The sequence below is a fragment of the Alligator sinensis genome, unplaced genomic scaffold (genome assembly GCF_000455745.1).
Source record: "Alligator sinensis unplaced genomic scaffold, ASM45574v1 scaffold935_1, whole genome shotgun sequence".
NCBI lineage: Eukaryota > Metazoa > Chordata > Crocodylia > Alligatoridae > Alligator > Alligator sinensis.
In genome coordinates, this window is record NW_005843431.1 from 105,189 (window position 1) to 113,673 (window position 8,485).

Genomic DNA, 8,485 nt, shown 5'->3' on the forward strand with positions numbered 1-8,485 from the left:
TACATTCAGATTATAATTAGTACTATGCAACGTACCCACAAGCCTGGGAACAAGAAAGACCAAGAAATGGAAGTGAATCAGGACTGAAAAAAACTCTGTAAGGAAAATAATGCCATACACAATAAGAAAGCTATGCTGATTGCTTCACCTGCCCATACAGCCAGCCTTAGATAATTATTGAGAAATGATTCATATACATTTTCATTCGGGTGACTGGCAATGGGCCAGATGTAATTTGCACATGAACACGAGACGCACTTTAATTCTCATGTCCTAGGCATCATCATTTCACCATGGCCTCTCTCAGCAAAGCCAATTCTGAATTCTGCTTTGACCTGCTAAAAGTGGTGAACAAGGAAAAACAGAGAGATGAAAATATGTTCTTCTCCCCTCTGAGCATCTCTGCTGCCCTGGCCATGGTCTACCTCGGTGCCAGAGGCAATACAGCCAAGGAAATGGAAAAGGTAGATCTCCCTCACTCTGCAAGTGAGGAAAGTATCATCATTTCCTACTAGTCCAGTCGAAAATATGGGGGACCCCAAAATGTTCTAACATGGCACAGGATGTGAATAGTAGCTGTCAGATTTAAAAGCCTCCATCTGAAGCCTTAACCCATTATCTGCTGCACACCTTATAAAGGAAACATCATCTGAGAGGCACAAGTTCTTTCTTAAGGTCCTCACTGATATATGTCTGCACAGTAAAGTCACTGTTCCTGGCAGCACTGCCCTCAGCATTTCCACGCTCTGGAGGCACTGGATCCTCACTGGAAGCTTGTTGATTGACGGATCTGGCTAAGTGGTTGTTGATGAGGTCCCTCTAGGGTGCCCTTTTCTTTTCTAACGGCTAATCAAAATTCCTCAGGTCTTGACCCTCTGCAAGGTCTCTCTGGGAAATTCTGCTGTCTGGTCAAATGCACCATCAGTGGTGGTAGAGATCTTAGTTTTCCCTATCAGTCCTGTGTAAACTGCCTAAAATGTGCCGAGGGCCCTCCAATCCAGCCTCAAAATCCTGTTTTGAAACTACTGTAATTATAACTGTGGTCACCCACCATTTATGTTGCAGGTGCTTCACTTCAATGAAGTTTTGAGTTCTGCTTCTGGAAGCAGTGAGAAACCTGGCAGCTTAGAAGTAATGCCACAGGTAAAGCATGGTTGGCCTTCTCTCTTCCTAGTAGCACTTCTCTAGAGAACATAACAGTAGATTGCCATTCTAAGTTCTAATACCCACCAAGCCTGACGGACATCATCCTCGACTCCAAGGGACTGCTGATGACCCATATATTCACACTGAAGAAGGCCTTTAGTTTTATTAAATGGCACAGTTTCCCACAAATAAACCCTATCATTTGCTAATTTGCAATGTTTGGCTGGAACATGAGAAGGGGAAAATGAACAAGACTATCAGCAAGAATAAAGTCCTATTTTTGGAGGGTGGAAATGGAGATAACTCACTGGGACATGAACCACAGCTCAAGCTCCTTTTACTGCACCCTTGACTGCTCAGGAGAAACACAGAAAGACCATTTTCTAGACACCAAACATCTTAGGCAAGGAAAATGGATCTTGGCACAATGGCTACAGGTAGGCCCCATGTGTTGAGTACTGCTCTGCAGTAGTGGGGTGCAGAAGCCTAACTCCCATAGGGAAAGTTGGTGGCGAGGTAGCTATCCTACATCAGATATAGCTTCACAGATGAAAGGCTCATCTTGCTAAAGAAACTATTATTTTGGTTTTTGCAGTGTGAAAAAGCTGGAGGAGTCCACTCTCAATTCCAGGCACTCTTAACAACCATCAACCAACCTTGCACCGATTATTCTCTAAGCATTGCCAACAGGCTGTATGGAGCAAAGGATTTTCACTTCCTTCAGGTAAGCTGCAATAGTCTCCATGCTAGTAATGAATGCTGCAGAATTTTGATATATCCTGAAATATAGTGGGATGTATTTAAAATAACAAAGTTAGGTCATTTTCCAAAAAAGATGTCCTGTAGTATAGTCATATTTATTCCTATTTCCCTGTTTCCTCCCTGTAGGAACCCCCCGCATCCCGATAGATGTCTAACTATGGGTTTAGGGGCATAACGAGTGTGTCCTGTTTAACCCTTGCCACATTTTTTCTGATAGTTCTGACCTGCATCTTGAAAAGTGTAACAGAGCTACTAATAGATTTGGCAGCACAGAAAGAACAGATGTGGTTAGAAAAATAGTATTTAAAACAGATTTTCTTTAAAATGGTCTCTGTAAAAAGGTGTTTTTTGCACTGGCACAGCCTCAGGTTGTAGTCTCACCCTCTACCCTTATTCCATTCTTGCTCCGGTGCAATAGGGAAGTATCTTAAACACAGGAAGTTAAAGACCCAATTATTGTAGTGACACACATATATCTTTCCTGCTTTCCAGCAATACTTAAGGTGCACAGAGACACTATACCACGCTGAGCTGGAAGCTGTTGACTTCAGCAGCGCTCTAGAAGAGACCAGAGGAAAGATTAACTCCTGGGTGGAAAATCAGACAAATGGTACGTACAGGACAACTGCATGGGGATGTGGCTGGGTGCCTGGGACCAGCAGCAGCTGCCTTCTTTTGCCCCATTAAGTTGGTACCTGGGGCTATTGCCCTTATTGTGCCTCCTGCCCCTGCCCAGTTACACCACTGGGTCTTAGGATGAACACGTATGAAAACTAGGAGGAATATGGTATCCAGTTAGGGATAGGGTGCCTGATGGTGATTTTTTTTCCAATTTCTGTCAACCTAACAAGGTTTGTTTTCAGGTAATCCAAAATATTTTTGTATATGTGTTAACATTAGAAAGTTAGATAGGGATAGTTAGATACAGGTTCAAGAGGTTTTTTCTAGATATGTCTAAGCTGCCTCCCAGCAGAGCCATGGACAGTTGCTGAGTAACACATTCAGTTCACTCACTCTTGTTCTGCCCACCAGCCAAGCCTGGCAATTAGGCAGAGTAGGTGACCTAGAGGAGGGGTGCTCAACCTCTGGCCCACAGACCAAATCCACCTACAGAACCATGGTATGCAGCCAGTGGGACTCTTCACAGGTCAGGAAATTTGTTGGTGGTGAAGGGTGGTAGCAATCAATATTGCTTGGCTGTATTGCCTCTGACTGAATCCAGGTGCAGATGGAACAGATACAGCCCTTTTGTGTAATGGTTGAGCAACACTGGCCTAGAGAGATGAAAATAGTGCACACCTCAGCACGACTCCCAGGATATTTCCTGTGAGCCTAAGAGTAGTATTGGGGGTTCATGCACCCCTGCCACCTCTGACTGATCTGAATGAGTTGGGGTTACACACAAATGGGGCAGGAGTGAGTGGGCACTGGGCAGATCTGTTGTTTGGCAATTGGCCTGGTCTTGGCAGGGAGGATCTGTAGATAAGCTTTGGAGGCGTCACATTGCTTAAAATTGATTTTTTTAAATGCATCTATTTTCTCTTCAAGATTGTTTTCACCATCAGTGACCCCTGAATTATTACAAATCAGCTCTAGTGGATTATCTGTGTGAAATATGTTAATGTATGTAAATTCAACATTTTTAAAGGTAAAATCCAAGAGCTGTTCCCTCCTGACTCTCTCAGTCATGATGCTGCCCTATGCTATCTACTTCAAAGGCAATTGGACAGTGAAGTTTAAGAAAGGAAACACTAAGGAAACAGTTTTCCGATTGAACAAGGTACAGTATAGTCAAGGACTAAGGTGAAGGGAGCCCTACTCTTACTTTCCTTCTACAAAAAGCAGAGGAAAGCTTGCACTCACCATGTAGTGAACCTCTGAAGTAAGAGTTTGCCCCAAACCAAACTGTAAGAGAATTTGCTAGCACTAATAGCGATTGCATTGGAGATAACTCCAGCATTCATTCCTCAGCAATGAGACCTCCTCTGGGGCTTCCAGTGGGATATGCAAAAAGGAGACTTAATTGATTACAGGGAATTGGCCAACTAGAATTTTTTTTAGGAATAAAAGATTAGTAAGGGAAAACTTCATGGGGACAAAACAGTTTTGCCCTCGTTAGAATGGAAAGGAGAGCTTCTGGTAATTGTTATGATCTTTACCTGACAAGAATTGAAAGAGGAGGTCAATGTACTGTAGATCCCAGAGCAGGACAAGGTAGGTTGAGACCATGCCCCTGTTTGACTGTGCTATAGATGTGCAGTGAGCTCTGAGCTTACTATCTGGTTAGCTTGGCTTTCTGTCCCAGCTCCCCACATGTAGTGAGCTCTGTGAGCACATCAGCTAATTGGGATGAACACAAGTGGGAGCCACCACTTTCATGCAGTCTCAGAGACCAGGGAATCAGCACTGCCACTGCTACTACTGCTGAATTCACAGGGAACAGGGGAGGAAGCATGGCGGAGGAGGTAGGTAAGGGTGAACAGCAGAGGCACTCACTCCCTGGGATCTGGAGCCATGCAAAAGCAGCATCTTGTTCCAGATCTTGCTCTGATCAGCTGATGAGCTCAGTACAAATGCAGCAGCAGCCAGCACTGACCAGGCAGTAAGCTCAGAGCAAACTGTACATGCATGGTGTAGAGAAACAGGGTGCAGCTGCACCATGGCAACTACCCTTGAACAGGCACTAGCTGTAGAAAAGATAATGCTGAATTATTTCCAAGACAGTGCTCTGCCAGTTTTGGTATTAAATCTTGCCCAAATGACCAAGTTAGAAACAGAACTTAGGCTCAATTGATCTGTCTGTTTCTGGTAAACAGAATTTGGATGTGGGAATGTCCATCCTTCCTACTTCTCTTTACACCTGTCCTTCCTCTTACAGAATGAGACCAAGAATGTGCAGATGATGTTTCAGAATGGTATATACAACCTGGCCATCATAGAGGAACCTCAGGTAGACATGCTTGAGCTCCCCTATGGCAAGACAGAAGAACTGAGTATGCTCATTTTTCTGCCAAAAGACATCAAGGATAACTCTACTGGCTTGGAACAGGTAAAGCCTCTATTTCTGTTAGGCCATGTGAAAGCATCTGTGAATTCACTGCCATGTTTTACCAATCCCTTTGAATGTTTTCAGTTATCTGGACAGTACAGGTAGAAGATAACAGACAATAATAGACCTTCATAATTTTCCCTTTATTGCAGGATAAGTAACAAGCCTATACAGGCCATGTTTTTGTTGAGTTCCTGAAACATGAAGCACACATTTCATTAAGTCACCATTTAACAAGGAGCTTGACCTGATCACTCAAATTTAATTAATTGGATTCCCATCTACCTTAGTGGGGCTCCATGTCCTTGGAATTTTGCCCAGGTAAAAAACACCCACATAAAAGCCCAAGAGGAAGTGAGCCAGATGCCTGTGTCAAGTGCAGTAAGGAAAAAAGGTCACAAAAAAAGTTTTTGAAGGCAATACTTAGTCCTTAGTATACAATTATTTTAGTTTTCACTGTACAAACACATGATAAAATGTTAGTTTAATTGAAATTTTAACAAAAATGCTGAAAATATGAAATTTAAATACCAATCTAGGAATAATATGTTAATTTTCTAATTTTTGAGAAACCTTCAATCTGGGTAGCAAGTTTTCACCATTCAATGAAAAACTGATATTATGTTTCATGACATTGGAAAGGATTAAAAATTGTTTGGAAAAGTTTCCTGCTCCTATTCTTCAATCAGCTCCATTAGTAAACTATGTTCCAGTGATCCATTGGTTTCTATAATTAATAATAAGCATGCTGAATGTGATAACTTTATGCCTAGAACACTACTACAACAGAGCTCCAACACTCCTAGACTGCCTGTGCACGAGAAACTTTAATGGGTGTGTAGGCAGCCCAGGACATGGGAGCAGTGTTGAGGCTTCCTAAATCAGCTCTTGTCATGGCAGCAACATGCTAATAGTGCCCATCCATAGCACTCTTGTTTTTGCACTCCACCCACACTCTACAAACTTCTCATCATAAGTTTCCAATTCTCTGGATTTTGCCCCTACAGCTTGAAAGTGCACTTACCTACACGAAATTAGAAGAATGGACTAGCTTGGCTAAAAAGAACAAACAAAATGTGGATGTGTACCTGCCCAGATTCAAGATAGAGGAAAGCTATAACCTTGAGAACGTTCTGAAGGCAATGGGGATGCTGGACCTGTTTGACCATTTGAAGGCTGATTTATCAGGAATGTCAGGAGAACCTAACCTGGTTGTGTCCAAGGTCATCCATAAGTCTTATGTGGACATTAATGAAGAGGGCACTGAAGCAACAGGTGCTACAGGGGGTTTAGCAGTTCCTGTAAGCATGCCGATTCCTCATGAGTTTAAGGCCAATCCCCCTTCCTCTTCTTTATCAAAGACAACGTAACCAACAGCATTCTCTTTTGTGGCCGATGTGCTTCCCCTTAAGAGAGAACACCTTGGAATAATATAGCCTTATGCCCTAAGAAACACAGACAGTATGGTAGCAGGCAGAGTACAAGAACATTAGATTTTTTAGTCTTTTTGAATATTTGTCATGTGAGAATTTTGGTGAGACTGCATCCAAAAACAATTAAAAATCTTCCCGTATGTTTTTGCCTTCTGTCTTCACATTGGTGATAACATCATTACATAACCAGGGAAGCCATCTCCTAATAAATTTGGTACCCTTTTCTCTCCATCATGACTTCTGACTTCCATATCTTTAAAGATGAGGAAGAGGGAAATAAATTAGGAGACCAAACTGATACCCCTCTTTAGCCAGAGGAAAAGAGGTTTTCCCCAGAAAATGAGTGGCGGTCCTAATCTCTGGCTGTTTGGGGTCCTTCCTATATAAAACCCAATGCTTTCTCACATTCCTGGCACTACCCTAACCATGTATCCATGCCCCCATTGCTTTAAAGAGGGGTACTAGAACTCTCTTATGTAGAGGGGAGATCTTCAACAGATATATACACCCTCAAGCTGTATGAAGTTTTCTAGTCACACACCATACCAATGGCTACATGGAGACTCTCTCCTACACCATGATCACCACCCTTTGCCCACCACCTCTTGCTTGGCCTACTATTCACAGTCCTCATCTCCTGGGAAGGCTTCCACATTCACAGAAAACTTTTGCTTAGGACCAATGAAGGCAAAGAAGTGATTGTAGAAGTACCCCAAGCTTCCTCCTGTCCACATGAATGATAATACAGCCCCTTTCTGCATGCATCAGAGGTCATACTCCAGGCTTGAAGAAGGATCTTGGGAATTGGTCCTATCAGAGAATAATAAGCAGACTTTTCCTGGTATAACTTAAACATTTCTTAGGCAGTGCAGAGTCATCCACATTCAGATTTCAGTGAGAAATTCTGCCTGCGGAGGCCAGAAAGCCTGATAGGTTTCAAGGAGATAGATGTAGGGGTTTCTGGGAAACTGCACCTCAAGCTGCTGACAAGAAAAACTTGTGACGTGTGACCGTGTGTGTGTGTTAAGGCGCCCCCTCAATGGATGGAAGGAATAGTAAAGAAGCCAGAGGCTGGCCAAACAAGCACTGAACCTCACTAAGCTCATCAGCAGAAACCAACTGCCTACAGCCCAAAACACATGGAATGGATCCAGGCCATGCCATGACAAGCCATGCAAAACCTGCCAACAATATCTCCAGTATGGAGATATCTTCACAATACAATACGTATCTCTATCAGGACATTTGGTGCCCTGAGGGAAAAATACGTGGAGACACCAAGCAACAATTGCACACCAGAATGAGCGCACACCAAAAATCTATCAAAGACAAGCACAGAACACCACCTGTCTCCAATCTCTCAGGCCCGATCCTCAAAGGGAATTTACAATCCACTTTTCACAGATGAGCCTATGAACTGCACTTCATCAACCTCCTAGGTACAGAAACTCATGGACTCAATATAGACATTGGATTTATGACACACTACAGCCTGCTGGATATCTGACTCCCCAGGTACCTCTCCAATTTTACCAGCTACATCCCCCTTTTCCCTTACCCCAGCCTGTCTCTCTCATCCCCTGATGCCTCCATTTCCATTTTCACTTACTGGCTTCCTTTCCTGCATTGCATGCCAGTCTCTGACTTCTTTACTATTCCTTCCATCCAGGAGCAGCACACACACACCAACTGCAGGTACTTCCTGACCAAGGGTTTTTCAACCTGAAAGCTGAAATCCCGGGCAGCTAAGCTGAGCCCACCTGGAGCCTCACAACTGCACTGTAACCAGCAGCCCTCAGGCCTGTCAAAGACGTGACAGGTCTGGGCTTTCCCCAGCCAGGAGTGTGTGTGTGTGTGTGTGTGTGTGTGTGTGTGTGGTGGCTGGAAGTTATGGTGCCTCCCACCCGCCTTTCACCAGGGGGATCCTCAGTCCTGGCATTTTCTGGGGCTGCTGCACTGCCAGCAGTCCCACCATCCCCTCCCAACCCTGGCAGAATGCAGTTTTAGTGATCATGCCCAGGAGCTGGGACCTCCTCCTTCCCCATAATCCCAGCCCATACCTCCAAGTTTGTCCTGGCATAGGAGCTCAGCAGAG

General features: G+C 43.9%; 1 pseudogene; it reads left to right on the forward strand.

Moving 5' to 3' along the window:
• The first annotated feature begins 293 nt into the window (after window positions 1-293).
• LOC102385170 lies at window positions 294-6,439 on the forward strand (annotated as a pseudogene).
• The last annotated feature ends 2,046 nt before the right edge of the window (window positions 6,440-8,485 follow it).